The sequence below is a fragment of the Macaca thibetana genome, chromosome 10, assembly GCF_024542745.1.
Source record: "Macaca thibetana thibetana isolate TM-01 chromosome 10, ASM2454274v1, whole genome shotgun sequence".
In the NCBI taxonomy this organism is placed as follows: domain Eukaryota; kingdom Metazoa; phylum Chordata; class Mammalia; order Primates; family Cercopithecidae; genus Macaca; species Macaca thibetana.
Genome location: NC_065587.1, coordinates 55,473,343 through 55,492,591, shown reverse-complemented (window position 1 = coordinate 55,492,591; position 19,249 = coordinate 55,473,343). Strand labels below are relative to the sequence as shown.

General features: G+C 47.2%; 2 protein-coding genes across 2 annotated transcripts in view; one reads left to right on the top strand and one right to left on the bottom strand.

Annotated features, from left to right (window-relative positions):
- The window catches only part of OSER1 (oxidative stress responsive serine rich 1), a 313,341-nt gene that overhangs the window by 232,086 nt on the left and 62,006 nt on the right, over window positions 1–19,249 (bottom strand). The window lies entirely within an intron of this gene.
- The window catches only part of TTPAL (alpha tocopherol transfer protein like), a 43,741-nt gene continuing 35,760 nt past the window's right edge, over window positions 11,269–19,249 (top strand). The window contains exon 1 of the mRNA XM_050806554.1: window positions 11,269–11,345. The gene's annotated coding sequence lies outside the window, so the exon portion shown is untranslated. The remainder of the gene's footprint in view (window positions 11,346–19,249) is intronic.

Below are 19,249 nucleotides of genomic sequence, written 5' to 3'. Positions count from 1 at the left end.
AGGGCGAGGTGACTGTACTCTGGGAAAGGGAGAGGTGTGTGCTTTGAAGGAGGATTCAGAGGCAATAATGAGGCAAGACAGAAGTGCACTCGAGGCTGAGGAGTGAGCGGCAAGTGGGAGGAGGCAGCGGGAACTCTGTGCATGGGGGCAGGACGAGGCTGGCGTTTTCCAACTTTTGTGCACATGCCACCTTGCCCTCTCTATGCCCAAGGACTGCTGTAACTTCCATTACTTATTTTTTGTTAAATCGGTTCATCATGATTCCCTTTAAACTTCAGGTCACTGACATAAATAGGAAACTAGCATCCTTTGCCATAAATAAGAGGTGATTGCAAAATTAGTGAAAAGAAAGCAATGTTTTTCAACTGCAGCCAGGTGGAATTGCCTCAGGGAAAGCTCTGCTCTTGCTTTCGTGTTAAAAAGGAACACTGACAAATATTACAGAGATGTTAAGGGCGTACACGTACCCAATGGAGACTTTCTCCTTAAAGCTTTCAGAGAGAACACTGTAAAGGACAGACCTTGGGTATAATATCTCTTAATACGTTTCCAGTGTATCTCTAAAACTTCCCCCAGTTCCACTGGAAGCCCTCATTCCTCTTCTGGAAGCTCGCTCACTAGGACAGCTGGTGTGCACACAAGTGGTGGGAACCTCAAATACTTCACAGAGGAGTCTGGAATTTCTTCCGGGAAAAAGGAAGCCACTAGAGGTTCTATTTGTTTGTTTTTTTGAGAGGGGATCTCGCTCTGTCACCCAGGCTGGAGTGCAATGGCCTGATCTCAGCTTTCTACAACCTCTGTCTCCCGGGTTCTAGCAATTCTCCTGCCTCAGCCTCCCAAGTAGCTGAGATTACAGGAGCCCGAAACCACACCCAGCTAATTTTTTGTATTTTTAGTAGAGGTGGGGTTTTGCCATGTTGCCCAGGCTGGTTTCCAATCCCTGACCTCAAGTGATCTGCCCGCCTTGGCCTCCCAATGTGCTAGGATTACAGGTATGAGCTGCCGTGCCCGGCCCACTGGAGGTTTGAGAGCAGTGCAGGTTATAGGCAGATCTGTATATATGTATATAAATATATGTATGCATATAAATATATATGTATATAAATATATGTGTGTATATGTGTGTGTGCGTGTGTGTGTGTGTGTGTATATATATATATATATATTTTTTGAGACAAGGTCTCCCTCTGCCACCCAGGCTGGAGTGCAGTGGTGCAATCACAGCTCACTGTTGCAACCTCCACCCCCTGGGCTCAAGTGATCCTCCTACCTCAGCTTCCTGAATAGCTGGGACCATAGGCATCCACAACTATTTTTTTTTTAATTTTCAGGAGAGATGGGGTCTTGCCATGCTGTCCAGGCTTGTCTTGAACTCCTGAGCTCAGGCAATCTCCCCACCTCGGCCTCACAAAGTGTTGGGATTACAGGCATGAGCCACTGCACCCAGCCAGATCTGTATCTTTAAAACATCATCCTGGTTGCTTTGTGGCACACAATGGAACGGGTGCAACTGTAAGCCGGGAGACCAATGAAGACACAAGTGTACTGGATCAGGTGAGAGATAGTAATGTCCATACCAAGATGGTGGCAGTGGAATAGAGAAAAGAACCAATCCAAGAGACTTTCATTCATTCATTCATTCAATAAATATTTAGTGAGTGTCTATGATGTGTTGAACATTTTTCCGAGTCTGAGAGGCAGGCAGGGGTGAGACCAGAGGTAGCCTTCTAGGCCATGAGAAAGATCCTGGATTTTATTGTGGGTATAGTGGGAAGCTCTTCATTTTTGAATACAGAAGTTATATGATCCACTTGATGTTCTTAAAAGGCTACTCTCTGCTGTATAGGGAATGGACTATGTGGAAAAACAGTGGGAGCAGAGACGCGCACAGGTGACCTGGGCAGTGGTCTAGGTGAAAGATAATGGCAGCATGGACTAGGGTTGTGGAGTGGGCAGAACTTTTAAAACGCCCCCCAAGACGCCTGCCTTTGGTGCATGCACACCTTCTTTCAGTTATCCAATTAGACATGAATCTAGGTGCTCCTGTGAAGAGATTTTGCAGATGTAATTAAAGTCCCAAACCAGCTGACATTTTGGTAGGGAGATATTCTTTGGTGGGCCTGGCCTAATCAGGTGAGGCCATAAAGGGAACTGGGCTCTTTCTACGAAATCAGAAACGTGAGAAGGATTTCACATAAGGGACAGTCTATGTTGCCAGCTTTGAAGACAAAGGGGGCCACTTGGCAAGGGATGCAAGTGGCCTCTAGAAACTGAGAGACCCCCTGGCTGACAACCAGCAAGAAAATGGTGACAGGGTGACAGTCCAACAACCATGAGGAAATGAATGCAGGCAACAACATGAATGAGCTTGGATCCTTCCCTAGAGCCCTCAGGTAGGTACACAGTCCAGTCGTTTAAGAACCCGAGCCGGGAACCCAATCTCGCCACCTCTGGGCTGCTGAACTATAGACCTGTGAGACCACGAATGGGCTGTGTTTTCTTTTTCTTTCTTTTGAAACGGAGTTTTGCTCTTTTTGCCTAGGCTGGAGTGTAATGATGTGATCTCGGCTCACTGCAACCTCCACCTCCCAGGTTCAAGTGAGTCTCCTGCCTCAGCCTCCTGAGTAGCTGGGATTATAGGCATGCACCACCACACCCAGTTCATTTTGTATTTTTAGTAGAGACAGGGTTTCACCATGTTGGCCAGGCTGGTCTCGAACTCTTGACCTCAGGCAATCTGCCCGCCTCAGCCTCCCAAAGTGCTGGGATTACAGGCATGAGCCACTGTGCCCAGCTGACAAATGGGCAGTGTTTTAAGCATCTACATTTGTGGCAATTTGTTATGCAGCAATGGAAAATGAATACAGGTGGTGGTGGTGAGAGGCGGTCAGAGTGGAGTGTTTTGGAAGTAGAACAGCCAAGAACTTGCTAAGGTGTGTGAAGGGAAGAAGTTTGTGGCCAGGTGGTGCTGTCTGTTGATAGAGGAAGACGGCAGGAGCTGCAAATTTGGGTTAGAAAACAAAGAGCTTGGTTTTGGATGTGCTGTTTGAGATCCCAATTAAACATCCAGGGACTCATTGGATATATGAGTCTAGAGCTTGGGAAAAAGTTGGGGCTGGAGATAAAAAGTCTACGTCATACATAGACGAGAAGTTTAATAGTCAATTGGGCTGAGCGCGGTGCTCACTCCTATAATCCCAGAGCTTTGGGAGGTGAAAAACAGAGAATCTCTTGAGGCCAGGAGTTCGAGACCAGCTTGGGCAACACGGCAAGAATCCCTGTCTCTACATATAATTCAAAAAAAAAAAAAAAAAAAAAAAATCGCCAGGTGTGGTGGCACATGCCTGTGGTCCCAGCTACTCAGGAGGCTGAGGCAGGAGAATTATTTAAGTCCAAAAGTTTGAGGCTGCAGTGAGCCATGATTAAGCCACTGCACTTCAGCCTGGATGACAGAGCAAGACCCTGTCTCTATTAAAGAAAAAAAAGTCAATAGGAAGATTGCTCAGCAAAAAGAAGTAACTACTGATACAAACAACATGGGGCCAGGCGCGGTGGCTCACACCTGTATTCCCAGCACTTTGGAAGGCTGCGGGGGCGGGGTGGATCATTTAAGGTCAGGAGTTCGAGACCAGCCTGGCCAACATGGTGAAACCCCGTTTCTACTAAAAATGAAAAAATAAGCTGGGTGTGGTGGCACACACCTGTAATCTCAGCTACTCAGGAGGCTGAGGCAGGAGAATTGCTTGAACCCTGGAGGCAGAGGTTGCAGTGAGCTGAGATCGCGCCACTGCACTCCAGCCTGGGCGACAGAGGGAGACTCCGTCTCAAAAAAGAAAAAACAAGAAAATCATGGAAATCAAACTCCTCATACTGAGTGAAAGAAGCCAGGCTCAGAAGACTACATACTGTATGATTCCATCTCTGTGATGTTCTGGAGAAGGCAAAGCCACAGACACAGATCTGCGGCTGCCAGGGGCAAGGGCTGGGATAGGGGTTTGAATACCAAGGGACACAGGGGAGGGGTTTGGAGTGATGGAAGTGCTCTGAGAAAAATCTTGACTGTGATGGTGGTGACATGACTGCATACATGTGCCAAAACTTGCAAAAGCACACATTAAAAAGGGCAAATATTAGTCTATGGAAATTATACCTTAATTTGGCCAGGTGTGGTGGCTCACGCCTGTAATAATAGCACTTTGGGAGGCCAAGTCAGGCGGATCAGCTGAGGTCAGGAGTTCAAGACCCGCCTAGCCAACATGGCAAAAGCCCGTCTCTACTAAAAATACAAAAATTAGCCATGCGTGGTGGCGCACGCCTGTAATCCCAGCTACTCAGGAAGCTGAGGAAGGAGAATCGCTTGAAGCCAGGAGGTGGAGAGGTTGCAGTGAGCCAAGATCGCGCCACTACACTTCAGCCTGTACAACGGGTGTGAGACCCCGTCTCCAAAAAAAAAAAAAAGAAAGAAAGAAAGAAAGAAAGAAAGAAAGAAAGAAAGAAAGAAAGAAAGAAAGAAAGAAAGAAAGAAAGAAAGAAAGAAAGAAAGAAAGAAAGAAAGAAAGAAAGAAAGAAAATTATACCTTAATTTAACAAATGAAAGAAATGAAAAGCCAATAGTTGCTTGGGTTCATTGAAGAGTGAAGAGAAGAAACAGAAAATAGGCTGAGGTGGGAGGATTGCTCGGAGCAATCCTCGGGTCCCTAGGAGTTTAAGACCCAACAGGGCGACTTAGTGATACCCCCATCTCTGCAAATTTTTTTTTTTTTTTTTTTTTTTTTTTTTTTTTGAGACAGAGTCTTGCTCTGTCGCCCAGGCTGGGGTGCAGTGGCCGGATCTCAGCTCACTGCAAGCTCCGCCTCCCGGGTTTAGACCATTCTCCTGCCTCAGCCTCCCGAGTAGCTGGGACTACAGGCGCCCGCCACCTCGCCCGGCTAGTTTTTTGTATTTTTTTAGTAGACACGGGGTTTCACCGTGTTAGCCAGGATGGTCTCGATCTCCTGACCTCGTGATCCGCCCGTCTCGGCCTCCCAAAGTGCTGGGATTACAGGCTTGAGCCACCGCGCCCGGCCCATCTCTGCAAATATTAAAAAAATTAGCTAGGCATGGTGGTGTGCACCTATAGCCCCAGCTACTTGGGAGGCTGAGGCAGAAGGATTGCTTGAACCCAGGAGTTCGAGGCTGCAGTAACCATAATTGTGTCACTGCACTCCAGCCTGGGAAACACAGTGATACCCTGTTTCAAAAAATAAAAACAAAAAAGATGAATATAGTTGGCGAACGAAAGGGATTCAAGCAAATTTGTTGTAGACCTACTAGGTGCTAAGTGTGCTGACATACTGGTCTTACCCGCTCACCTTACTGAGATTGCGGGGGAGGTGAAATGTACTAGCCCTGCTCTACGGATGAGAGGAAAGTGGTCTGCCCTGGGTCCACACACAGCATAATAGTGGTGAAGTGAGAATATCCGTGCTGGCGTGTCCTGCACACTATTCCCTTTGTATCAAATGAGTGGAAGAATGAATGAGTGAATATCACTGCAGGTGCTGAGGTTTCACTAGCAGACTCCAGCCGAGGATCTGAGAATGTGATATTTTTAGCGAAGTTGGGGCCATAAAACTTGTTCCATTTCCCAACTTGTGCAACGCCCAACCCCTCCCCCTGTGGCTCTGAGATTGCTCCCCGGCCTTGGGAAGGGCTCCCCAGGCTTATCTAGGGGGGAGAGTGAAACTGTAAAAGCCTTTATGGCTTTAAGATCACGTCTGCAAGGGGCAGCGATTGTCGCTATAAACTTGAGCTGGCCCTGCAAGGGAGGGCCATACCCTGGGCTGAGAGGAGTCAGGGGAGAGTTGAGCAATGCCAAGGGAGTGGCCGTGCTGAGCTGAGCACTCTGGGGCCTGTGGTCAGGGACCATCATTCATTTACCTCATTTCATCCTCACATAAAATCCGGTGAGGTTTTTTTCTTTTTGAGACAGATCTTGCTTTGTCACCCAGGTTGGGGTGCAGTGGCTCAGTCACGGCAACCTCGATCCCCTGGGCTCAAGAGATCCTCCTGCCTCACCCTCCTAAGTAGCTGAGACTACAGACACATGCCACCATGCTTGGAAATTTTTAAATTTTTTGGAGACTTTGGGTCTCACTATGTTGCCCAGGCTGGTCTCAGACTCCTGGGTTCAACTGATCCCCCCACCTCAGCTTGCAAAGTGCTGGGATTGCAGGTGTGAGCCACTGTGTCTAGCCTTATTGTAATGTTTTTAAAAATTCTATGACTCGCCCTTTTTCACATTATGGTATCTCTGAAATCACGATGTGTCTTTAAATCAATGGCGTCCCAAAATTGCTAAGGGTTAGATCAGGTGGTAGCCCTGACCTAGTTGGTTCTGGTCATTATTTCCAGTGGCCTAACTGGACAACTACAACTGCACTCCCTTTGTATTTCATCAAAAATGACTTAAGGATCATTTGAGGAAGGGATAAGAGTCCTGCTTGTTTCCCAAAACCTTCCATTGACACCTTTTGATAAGATGAAGAAAGCATCCGGGGCAAAACCTGCAGCATAGGAGTAAGTGGGTTGGGAGGAAATCCAGGTTCTTCCGGGAAAGAACACAGTGGAGCGTTCTTTCAAGAAATGCTGCATGGGCCGGCCGTGGTGTCTCACGCCTGTAATCCCAGCACTTTGGGAGGTCGAGGTGGGCGGATCACGAGGTCAGGAGATCGAGACCATCCTGGCTAACACGGTGATACCCCGTCTCTACTAAAAATACAAAAAAAAAAAAATTAGCTGGGCATGGGGGCGGGCGCAGTGGTGGGCACCTGTAGTCCTAGCTACTCAGGAAGCTGAGGCAGGAGAATGGCATGAACGCAGGAGGCAGAGCTTGCAGTGAGCCAAGATCACACCACTGCATTCCAGCCTGGGCGACAGAGTGAGACTCTGTCTCAGAAAAAAAAAAAAAAAAAGAAGAAGCGCTGCATGAGCAAAGCATTTAATGGAATGGAAGACAATATTGCATGGAAAAATATGGACAATGAAGATTCTGAGCAGAAAAGTAACCTCAATGGGCTGGATGCTGACTGTGAAATTCTGAAATTCCTTACCTAATCTATCTTACCCAGATTTTCCTTTTTATGTGTGCACAAGGGTGATACATGATTTTTTATTTTCTTGAGACAGAGATCTTGCCCTGTCGCCCAGGCTGGAGTGTAATAGCATGATCTTGGCTCACTGCAACCTCCACCTTCCTGGTTCAAGCAATTCTCCTGCTTCAGCCTCCCGAGTAGCTGGAACTACAAGTGCACGCCACCACATCTGGCTAATTTTTGTATTTTTAATGAAGATGGGGTTTCACTATGTTAACCAGGCTGGTCTCGAACTCCTGACCTCAAGTGATAGGCCCACCTCGGCCTCCCAAAGTGCTGGAATTACAGGCACGAGCCACCATGCCTGGCGATTTATTTTTTATTTGTTTTATTTTTTGAGATGGAGTGCAGTGGCTGGAGTGCAGTGGCAAGATCTCCGCTCACTGCAGCCTCCACCTCCCAGGTTCCAGTGATTCTCCTGCCTCAGCCTCCCGAGTAGTTGGAATAAAAGGTGCCCGCCACCACACCCGGCTAATTTTTTGTATTTTCAGTAGAGACAAGGTTTCACCATGTTGGCCAGGCTGGTCTCGAATTCCTGACCTCCTCCCGCCTCGGCCTCCCAAAGTGCTGGGATTACAGGTGTAAGCTGCAGTGCCCTGCCAATATATAATTTTAAAAACTACGTCTAAGTCTCAAAGAGCCTTTTAATTACAGAAAATAAAAATTCTAAGTGATAAGGAGGCATTGTCATCATTAATTGGCAGTGTCTTTTCTAAGTGGTACATAAAATGCTAGTGCTGTGTACAGCAGAAGCATCTCCGGTCAGGTTACTCCATTTCACAGATGAGAAAACTGAGGCCACAGAGGCCACAGGGCAAATCAGTGATGGTGCCAGGGATCTCTCTGACAACAGATTCTGTGCTCTTCCTAACACCTAAGGCTGACGTGGACGTGGATTAGCCCCCTGGCTCTTCCTCCCTCAAAGGTCTTGACCCCAGCCAGACAACTCCAACTCCGCCATCCCAAGGGCCTCTGGGAGGCAGTGAGCTCTCCTATTGTTCAAAACTCAGGCCAGCATGGTGGCTCACACCTGTAATCCCAACATTCTGGGAGACCGAGGCAGGCACATCACCTGAGGTCAGGAGTTCAAGACCAGCCTGGCCAACATGATGAAACCCCGTCTCTACTAAAAATACAAAAATTAGCCAGGCATGAGGTGGCAGGCACCTATAATCCCAGCTACTTGAGAGGCTAAGGCAGGAGAATCACTTGAACCCAGTAGGCAGAGGTTGCAGTGAGCCGAGATCACACCACTGCACTACAGCCTGGGAGACAGAGGAAGACTCCATCTCGAAGAAAAAAACAAAACAAAAACTCAAGCTGAGGAGGGTTAGCAGTAAGCCTTCTTCCCAATGTACCAACCACCCCTACTTCCCGCTGCTTACCTCAGCAACCTCAGTCTGGCCAAGTCCACCCCAACCTGTGCTGCCACACGCCCTTCATGCTCTGCTCTTCCTAGGACATTTAATCACCTGGTCTTGGGCCAGGCAGACTGGACTCTCCCCTCATTTTACAGACAAGGAAACTGAGACACAGAGAGGCTGCCGGACTGTTGCGGGCAAGTCAGGGAAGGGCACGGTCTGGAACCTAGGGCTCAAAATTCAGTGTTCTTTCCAACTTCACAGATTTATTAGATCCAGAAGAGGCAGGCTGGCAAGGGACTCAGAGTGAGTCAAAAGAAAGGACTTCCAGGTCAGAAGGATTGGCAAGACCTGAACATGTAATTGTGGGATGATGCCAAAGGTCTTTACCTGAGTCTTGTCAACACGAACAGGTTCCGGGACAGCTGCACTTAGGGGGCCAGTAGAGGCACCATCTTGCTCAAAGAATGGGACCAAACTACCCCAGGCATCTCTACCATCCCCATCAGATCCTACCTCTCCCTGCTTAAAACCTTCCAGTGGCTTCCCATCGTTCCTGGAACAATTTTAAATTCTTCACCAGGGCCCCCAGATCCTACAGAACCTGGTTCCTAATCATGCCTCTGAGATCATCTCCCCATGGTCACTCTATTCCAGCCCCCTTGGGCTCCTCCCTGTTCCTCAACACACTAAAGCTGTTCCCATTTCACAGCCTTTACCCTAATGTTCCCTTTATCTGGAACATTCTGTCCTCAGTTCTTCCCATGGCCACTTCTAAACATTCAGGTCCCTACTCAAACGTTGCCTCTTGGAGAGGCCTTCCCTGATCACTTAGCTAAATACATGAGGCTTTGCAGGATATACAGTCCCTGCTGCAACTACTTAAGTCTGCTCTTACAGCGTAAAACAGCCATAAGCAATATGTAAGTGAGTGGGTGTGACTGAGTTCCAATAAAACTTTATTTACAAAAGTAGGCAGTAGGCTGGATTTGGCCCATGAATGTAGTTTGTTTACTCCAGCTCTAACTCATTGTCTTGTTTGATTGTCTTCCTCTATCCTTCGCTCCCTAGACTGTTAACTCCATAAGAGCAGAGACTCTGAGTCTTGTTCAATGCTGCCGTGGTAGCCATCCTCCAAGATGTCCCCCAGTGATCCCCATTTCCTGGTATTCCCACCATTTTTGTACTCCCCTCCCAAACTGAATAGCGTTGTCCTGTGTAATCACTAGGATATTGTGAAAAAGATGGAGTGTGACTTTTGAGGCTAGATGATAAAAGGCATTGTGGATTTCATCTTGCCACCTTGAATCCCTTGTTCTGGGGAAGCCAGCAGCCATGTTGTAAGGACACTCAAGCAATCCTATGGCAAGGTCCACATGTGAGGAACTGAGGCCCCCTACACTGCCAGCCATGCAAATGAGCCAGATTGAAAGTGGATTCTCTAGCCCCAGTCAAGCTTTCAGGGGATCATGGTCCCAGCTGGTATTTTGACTACAACCTCATGAGAGAGCTGCGCTGGAACCATCCAGCTAAGCCATTTTTGAAGTCCTATCACACAGAAACTATGATATATGTTTTCTGTTTTAAAATCAAGGTAATTAGTTATGCAACCATAGATGACTCACATAGTTGCCTAGCACAACTATGTGCTGGTCACAGAATAAATGGGCTCAATTAATATTGGTTAATAAATAAGTGCTTAATAAATATAGAAGGATACATTATAAAAATAAATGTTTGAGGCCACTGTGGTGAGTGCATTCTCACTAGGCGCCAACTAAACTTTTATTAAAATAAATGTTTGAGAGACAAATGTATTATTTTTATATAAATAAATGTAAAAATATACATTAAATAATATAGAAGGGCACAATTAAAACTTTCTAATCCACTGATAGTCCTTGGACAAGATGCCTATATAAGAATTCTTTCAACCTTGAGATCCTAAGATTCGGATATTCTCAATTTCTTCGCATAATTAACGCTAAGTCTAGGATTAAAAGCTATTCTAATTTTTTTTTTTTTTTTTTTTTTTTTTTTTTGAGACGGAGTGACCCAGAGTGCAGTGGCCGGATTTAGGCTTCTGTTTCACCAAGTCCATGGCTCTAAAAGCTTGTGATTCTAACATCTCGGCCTCCCAAACTTTACAGGCTTGAGCCACCGCGCCCGGCCTTTATTCATTTATCAACATATGTCTTGGATGAACAACTCTTCTCTGCCAGGCACAGTGCTGGGTGCTGGGATTCAGTAGAGAAAAGATGGCCCTGATATCTGCCCTCCTGTGGCTCATGAGCAGATGCGGACACAGGCAAACACACGGGCACACGTGTTGCCGTGACCTCTGTCACGTGGTTAAGCACAGCAACTGGAGTGGGGAGTGTGGTAAAGGAAGGAACACCAACCCAGATATTCAGGAGGCATGTGAGCAGAAACTGTCCCCAGAGCAAACAAGAAGAGAGAGTACTTCAATCAGAGAAGGAGGTGGTGGTGTAGACTGTGTTCCAGGTCGTGGGAACAATCAGTGCAAAGGTCCAGGGGTCGGGGGAGACAGCCAGCATCCAGCACATCTGGTGAAACAAAACGAGTTCTGTATGGGTTGGTATAGAGTTGGGGGTGGGGGGTGGTAGAAGAGGGGTGGAGTGGCCAGAGACTGTGGCCAGATGACTGAGAATCTAGTAAACCATGTCAAGGAGTTTGAACTTTATCCTGAGGGCAAAGGGGAGCCAGGGAAGGGTTTTAAGGGGGAGCAGAGTGGCACGATCTGCTTAGTAGTTTGGAAAGATGCCTCTGGCTGCTGTGTACAGGTTTGGAAGGAGGAGAAACAAGAGAAAAGTCTGGAACAAGACCCCAGGTGAGCGAAGAAGAGGCCTGAGTGGCTGGGAGGTGGGCCCCAGAGAGACATTTCACTTACAGTGTGGGAAACGGACAGGGAGTTGGTGGCAGTGTGGGTTATACTGGTAACCTGGGAGTCCGGGACTCCTGGATTTTATGATTCTAAAATTCTTGGTCAGGCACAGTGGCTCATGTCTGTAATCCCAGTACTTTGCGAGGCCAAGGTGGGCAGATCACTTGAGGTCGGGAGTTTGAGACCAGCCTGGCCAACATGGTGAAACCCCGTCTCCACTAAAAACACAAAACAATTAGCAAGGCCTGGTAGTGCACACCTATGATCCCAGCAACTCGGCAGGCTGAGGCAGGAGGATCCCTTGAACCCAGGAGGTGGAGGTTGCCCTGAGCCAAGAGTGCGCCACTGCACTCCAGCCCGAGTGACAGACTGAGACTCCATCTCAAAAAATAAAATAAAGTAAAATTCTGTGATTCTGTGTTCAACACTCCATCGTTCTTCAACACAAAATGTCCAATGATATCACCATATGTGTAGGATGCCCGACCTTACCGCCCTCCATCCCTCTTTTCTGAGCTTCAGTTTTCCTTGTTTACAAAGTGAGGATCATTAACACTGTCCTTGCAAAGCAGCCGTGGGAGTGGGAGCTGGTGTGTACTCAGCATCTGCACAGAAAGGTGGTCCATCATGGCAGGCAAGTGTTTGCCCTGAAGTGCTCAACACACAGGCACTGTCAGGAAAGAGCCAGGTGTTGAGAGAACAAGAGAGATCAGCAGGGAAGAGCAGGGCAGGCAAGGAAGAGCCTGGTCCTTGTCTGCTCCTGGAGACCTGGGCTGCTCTGGCCTCCTGGCTTCCGCCTGGGCATCTGAGAACCAGATTTGGTTGCTTGCTTCTAGACACCGACAAGTTTACATGTTGGTTATGGGGTTCCCTATTTCGGCAGCTGGCCAGAAACTCCCCTCTCCTAGTCTTAAACTCCCCCAAGGGCTACAGACACCAGCTGGGAGTAGCCAGGCAAGATCTGGTCTTCCCTGGACTGATCTAAGCCAGATCAAGTCCCACAAAGGTGATAGGACCCAACCTGCTCACACTCTAGCGCCCCCTCTAGGTCACACTATAGGCGTTTCCTTCTTAGACAACTGTCCATTGGCTCCAGCAAGAGCAAGCCTTTGGAGACAGAACCCTCACTCCTCTCCCCAAAACACATGGTCTCCTGAACCACACCCAAGGTTTATGTGTGCTCCTGCATTATAATTTGCTTCTCACCAATGGTTCAGTTTTAATTCAGTCCAATCCACAAAACATCCATTGAGGCCGGACACGGTGGCTCATGCCTGTAATCCCAGCATTTTGGGAGGCTGAGGCGGGTGGATCACTTGAGGCCAGGAGTTTGAGACCAGCCTGACCAACATGGTGAAACCCACCTCTACTAAAAATACAAAAATTAGCGAGGTGTAGTGGCAGGCGCCTGTAATCCCAGCTACTCAGGAGGCTGAGGTGGGAGAATCGCTTGAACCCAGGAGGCGGAGGTTGCAGTGAGCTGAGATAGCACCATTGCACTCCAGCCTGAGTGACAGAGCAAGACTCCATCTCAAAAAATAAAATAAAATAAAATAAAATAAAATAAAATAAAACAAAACAAAACAAAACAAAATAAAACAAAATAAAATAAGTTGAACAACATAACTGTAGCAGGCTGACCCGTTGCTTAGAGAAAGAGATGGGAGGCCAGCCGTGGTGGGCCTGAAGCCGCCGGTGCTTAGTGGATCAGAGTAGGGTCTGAGACCAGAGAGCTCAGTTTATTTCTTTGCACACAATAGGGGCTCTGCAAACACCCGTGAAATTAAATCAAATTAGGAGTTTAGGTGACACAAGCTAGCATGTGCACTAACTATTTCTGGAAGGCGATGAGAGACCAGAGAGCAAGATGGTTTTCGGGGGGATGTAGGGGGGCTGGGTAGCTGGGGTCAGGGTGGGAGGAAGACCTACTTCTCATTTTATGCCCTTTTGTACCTTTTGAAATGTTTTATTTTCACCACGTGCACACAGAGCACAGTCAATCAAACAAACAATCACAATTAAATAAACAATGCAGGGAGCCAGGCTGTCTCAGAACTCCATTGCTTCATGCATGCTCTTCCCGCTGGTGAGATACTCCTTCCCAGCTTTCTCCAAAGTACACATCCTCCAAGATGTACACAAATGTCCTGTCTTCTGGGGCCTGCGCCTGCCTCCTTGTGATGTTTCTTCTCTGCTTACCCACCGCATCCTGCTCTGTGGCCTGGAGGCACCTGTGCCTTCTGACATCACAATGCATTCAGCCAAGGGGAGGAATCGGCAGAGATAAAAGGGCAGGATGAGGGAGAAGTGGGCGTGTTTATGCCACCCCCAGCTCCCTCCCTGTTTTGCCTTAATTTTGGCAGTGGCTGAATTTCTCCACAGCCTCAACTCCTGTCTTAGCCTTACTTATATGGCTCCAGCTATCTCTGGGTCAAGTAACACCATTCTGTCTCTCACCCCTTTGGCCTTGGGGTGCCAATAGCTCCCCACTGTTGCCAGTCCCTGCATGCCTCACCTCTGCAAACACTTTCTTCGTTAAGTTTGCTTCAGTTAAGCCAGCAGTCCACAACCTGGGGTGACTTTGCCCCCAGGGGACATTCGGTGATGTCTGGAGATGCTTTAGGTTGTCATGACTGGTTGAGAAGACGCTACTGGCAGAGGCAACAGACAGTGCTAACCATCCTACCCCGCACAGGACATCCCCCACAACAGAACTGGCCAGCCCCAAATATCAATAGCACTGAGACTGAGAAACCCCCATAAGTTTTTGGGACTCCCACTGCTCCCTGCCTGAAGCTCGACAGGTCATGGCTGGGATCTGGACTCCTGCTGCCCTCTCTGCATTGTGGTGTGATCTGCCAGTTTCCACACATGCTGCTGATCTCGTCTTAGTGACACAGAGGTGAAAAGACCCCAACCTTGCCCTCAAGCTGGCCATAGTGCAGTGCAGAGAGACCCTGGTGAGCAGGGTTCCCCAGCAGCCTCGAGTCCTTGAGGGCAAAGTCTCTTTGTCAGTCACCACATAGCCCCAGTAGGAGAGTAGCAGACATTTGCTAACTGAAACAAAAGGTCCTTTAAAAATATCTTAAAACAAGGCCAGGCGGTGGTTCATGCCTGTAATCCCAGCACTTTGGGAGGCCAAGGTGGGCGGGTCATCTGAGGTCAGGAGTTCGAAACCAGCCTGGCCAACATGGTGAAACCCTGTCTCTACTAAAAATACAAAAAAAAAAATTAGCTAGGTATGGTGGTGAGCGCCTGTAATTCCATCTACTCGGGAGGCTGAGGCAGGGAGAATTGCTTGAACCTGGGAGGTGGAGGTTGCAGTGAGCCGAGATTATGCCTCTGCACTCCAGCCTGGGTGACTGAGCAAGACTCTGTCTCAAAAAAAAAAAAAAAAAAAAAAAAGTCTTGAAACAGACAGATTAGGTTCAATGGCTAAACAAGACCCAGGAAACCTTGCTGGGTTTCCCTGTAACAAAAGTTCCAAGGAAACCACAATCAGGCAAAGATGTACAGAATGAATGAATTCTAATCCCAGGGATATGGGTGAGTCTGTGGGACAGAAGACAGCTACGAGCATCCCATCTCTAAAATGGTTATAATGGTAGAGCCCACCTCCTAAGATTATATGAGATTAAATTTAACGAAAATCACTTACAGTGTTACCTAGTGCATGTTGAGCACCAGGTGATGGGGCAGTGGCTTCACAACAGGTCTAGGGAAGAGCTCTGCCACTGGTTTACACCCCAGGCCTCACTTTCCCAATCTGTAACATGAGGAAAATGTAAGCAAGATTAGTGTTTTGCAGAAATTATACCATAGGGATGCTTGAGGGGGGTTCTACAATATGTAGTGCGAATATCATTTTCAACATCAAACCTGTAATTTAATAAAAGTAAAAGATCAGTCTGTTAAACTGGAGTGAAATATTATCGTCAGGCAGGGCTAGGGTGACCAACTCATCCTCTTTTGGCCAGGACTTGTCTAGTTTTAGCTCTGAAAGTCCTGTGTCCTGAAACTCTTCCTCAGTCTCAGCAGACTAGGATGGTTGGTCACCCCAGCAGGTCAAATGATCAGCTTGCCATACTAATTTTAAAGATAATAAATAGCTAGCCGCCCGACACAGTGGCTCACGCCTGTAATCCCAGCACTTAGGGAGGCTGACTTGGGCGAATCACTTGAGGTCAGGAGTTCGAGACCAGCCCGGCCAACACGGCGAAACCCCATCTCTACTAAAAACACAAAAATTAGCTGGGAGTGGTGGCAGATGCCTGTAATTCTGCCTACTTGGGAGACTGAGGCAGGAGAATCGCTTGAACCCGGTAGGCAGAGGTTGCAGTGAGCCAAGATTGTGCCACTGCACTCCAGCCTGGGCAACAGAGTGAGACTCCATCTCACAATAAATAAATAAACAAGCAAACAAACAAACAATATATGTTGAATACTTATTTTGTGCCAGGCACTGACTTTACAAGTATTAGCTCATTTAATCTTTATAAGAACCCAGCAAGGTAAATATTAACATCTCTCTTTATACAGTGGCACAGAAAGTTTCAGTAATTGCCTGAGTTCACACAACTCCTGAGTAGTAAAGCGAGGATTTGATTCCAGGCCATCTGGGTCCAGAGTTGCCATATTTAATTTGACCTCTACTATATATTTGAATATATTTTTATTTTTTATTTTTTGAGATGAAGTCTCGCTCTGTCGCCCAGGCTGGAGTGCAGTGACACGATCTCAGCTCACTGCAACCTCTGCCTCCCGGGCTCAAGCGATTCTTCAGCCTCAGCCTCCCAAGTAGCTGGGATTACAAGCATGCACCACCATGCCCAGCTAATTTTTGTATCTTTAGTAGAGATAGAGTTTCACCATTTTGGCCAGGCTGGTCTCAAACTCCCGACTTCAAGTGATCTGCCCATCTCGGCCTCCCAAAGTGCTGGGATTACAGGCGTGAGCCACCACACCAGGCAAATATATTTTTAAAACATCTTTGGAGACAGTAATAATGTCAATAATGATGATAATAATAATGGAAATATATTTTAAAACATTTTTGAAATAGTAATAATGACAATACATTTTTGAACACTGAAATATGCATCCCAAAGTTTAACACTATGGAGGCCACGTATAAACTAACTTAAGCTGCTTGGTTAGCCCACTGTTGTGCAGACCTTAGAATAAAGCATTTTGGCCACCTCTGCTGAATTAAAGCTAGAATGGAAGACTCAAATGTTTACAGGGCCAGGTGGGTGATGTCAGTGAGTGGTTTTAGAGCAACAGGGAGTGGTGGGGACTGTGGCAAATGGGAATGGAATGCACGAGCTGAGAAGAGGCAGCCAGGACTCAACTCCAGGCACTTGGAATTGGGGACCAGCAACGGCAGATTCTTCAGGAGGAGACAAATATCCATCTTCATCAGCAACTAATTCAATGAAAACGATACAAAAACACAAGGTGTGTGAAACAAAACGTGCCTGTGGGTCAAACCCAGTTCCTGCTCTCCTCCCACCGCTGCCCTGCCCAAACTGAATGGATGCTCAGATTATCAGGAAAGTTGTTAAAAAAAAAAAACAAACTGCACAGGCACAGTGGCTCATGACTATAATCCCAGCAGTTTGGGAGGCTGAGGCAGGTGGATCACGAGGTTGGGAGTTCAACACCAGCCTGGCCGAGATACAAAAATTACAAAAATTTTTAAAAATACAAAAATTAACTGGGTGTGGTGGCAGGCACCTGTAACCCCAGCTACTCGCGAGGCTGAGGCAGAGAATGGCTTGAACCCGGGAGGTGGAGGTTGCAGTGAGCCAAGATTGCACCACTGCACTCCAGCCCAGGCGACAGAGCAAGACGCTGTCTCAAAACAAACAAACAAACAAACAAACAAACTATTTGAAACTGTGGCGTATTCATTCAACGGAACACTATACAGCACTAAGAATAAACTCTAGCTATGAAAAATATGGATGAATTTCACAAACATAAGCCAGACACAAAAGACTACATCCTGTGTTATTCCGTTTCTTTAACATTTAACAACAGACAAGATTCATCTCTGGTGTCAGGAGTCAGGCTTGTGGTTACCCTGGAGAGGGTGCTAGTGAGTGACTGTGAGGGGCAAAGGGAAGACTTCTGGGAGCCTGGCCGGGTTCCATTTCTTCGTCTGGGTCCCGGTGGCATGGGGGTTCTGTTTGCAATGATTCGTTGAGCTGCACACTTGAGTTTTGTGCATTTTTTGATGTCTGTTTTTTGGTTTTTGTTTTCTTTTGAGTTGAGGTCTTTGTCACCCAGGCTGGAGTACAGTGGCACCATCACAGCTCACTGCAGCCTCCATCTCGTGAGGCTCAGGCAATCCTCCCACCTCAGTCTCCCGAGTAGCTGGGACTACATACAGGCATGTGTCACCATGCCTGGCTAATTTATTATTATTATTTGTAGAGGCAGGGGGGTCTTACTATGTTGCCCAGGCTAGCTTCCAACTCCTGGGCTCAAGTGATCCTCCCGACTCGGCATCCCAAAGTGTTGGGATTACGGCATTAGCCATCATGCCCAGCCATATGTGTATTATACTTCAAATTTGATGTAAAATTTTTTGAAACACATACACAGAAACCATTACCATTTGGAAATATTTTACTGGACAAAGCAGGATTGTGTTTGGATAGAAGGGAAAACAAATGAGGAAATAATCCATTCCAAGTACGGGAAGCATCTGACGACCCTTTGCTGAACTGGTGATAAGAATACAATTGTCAGGGCTGGGCTCCCCACTGCACTCCAGCCTGGACAACAGAGCCAAACCCCGTTTCAAAAAAAAAAAAAAAAAACAATGAAAAAACAAAAGTGTCTCCTTGGAGAGGCCTTTCTAGGAAATAACCTTCCCAGTTACTTCCTCTTAGGGTGCTATAACTTCCCCTTAGGAAATGCCGATTGCAGTCTGCAATTCTCTTGTTTATTTGGGGTTTTCTTTTTTCCTTTTTTTTTTTTTTTTTTTTGAGACGGTATCTTGCTCTGTCACTCAGGCTGGAGCGCAGTGGCGAGATCTCGGCTCAGTGCAACCTCTGCCTCCTGGGTTCAAGCGATTCTCCTGCCTCAGCCTCCCAAGTAGCTGGTACAACAGGCGCCCACCACCATGCCTGTCTATTTTTTGAATTTTTAGTAGAGACAGGGTTTCACCATGTTGGCCAGGCTGGTCTTGAACTCCTGACCTTGGGTGATCTGCCTGCCTCGGCCTCCCAAAGTGCTGGGATTACAGATGTGAGACACTGTGCCCGGCCCTTTTTTTCTTTTTTTAGTTTATTGTCTATCTCCCCTTCATGAAGACAATGATTTTGCCTGTCTTATCCATCACCTGCCACATAGCAGGCGGTCACAAAATATTTATTACATGAGAGAAGAGAAGAAGGGAGGGAGGGAAGGAAGAATATCTGAGTGGATAATTGGGAATTAACAAGGCAAAGCTGGGGGTGGTTGGAAGATGTGACGAAGACCGATGGGACTAGAGATGAGAGATCAGAGGGTGCAGCAGGCAAGATGATGTCCATTTTACAGATGAGGCATCTGAGGCTCAGGGATGGCAAGGGGCATGACCAAGTCATCCAGTGGGACAGGTCCTAGATGAATCCAGGTTCCAACTCAAGAGTCAATAGAACCTCAGTTACTGAGCACCCATCTGTACTAACGGATGAGTTGAGTACTGTTATTCCTTCCTAAGGCACAGCCAGGCACAGTGGCTCACGCCTGTTAATCCCAGAATTTTGAGAGGCTGAGATGGGAGGACTGCCTGTGGCCAGTGGTTCAAGACCAGCCTGGGCAACATAGTAAAACCCCCATCTCTACCAAAAAATATT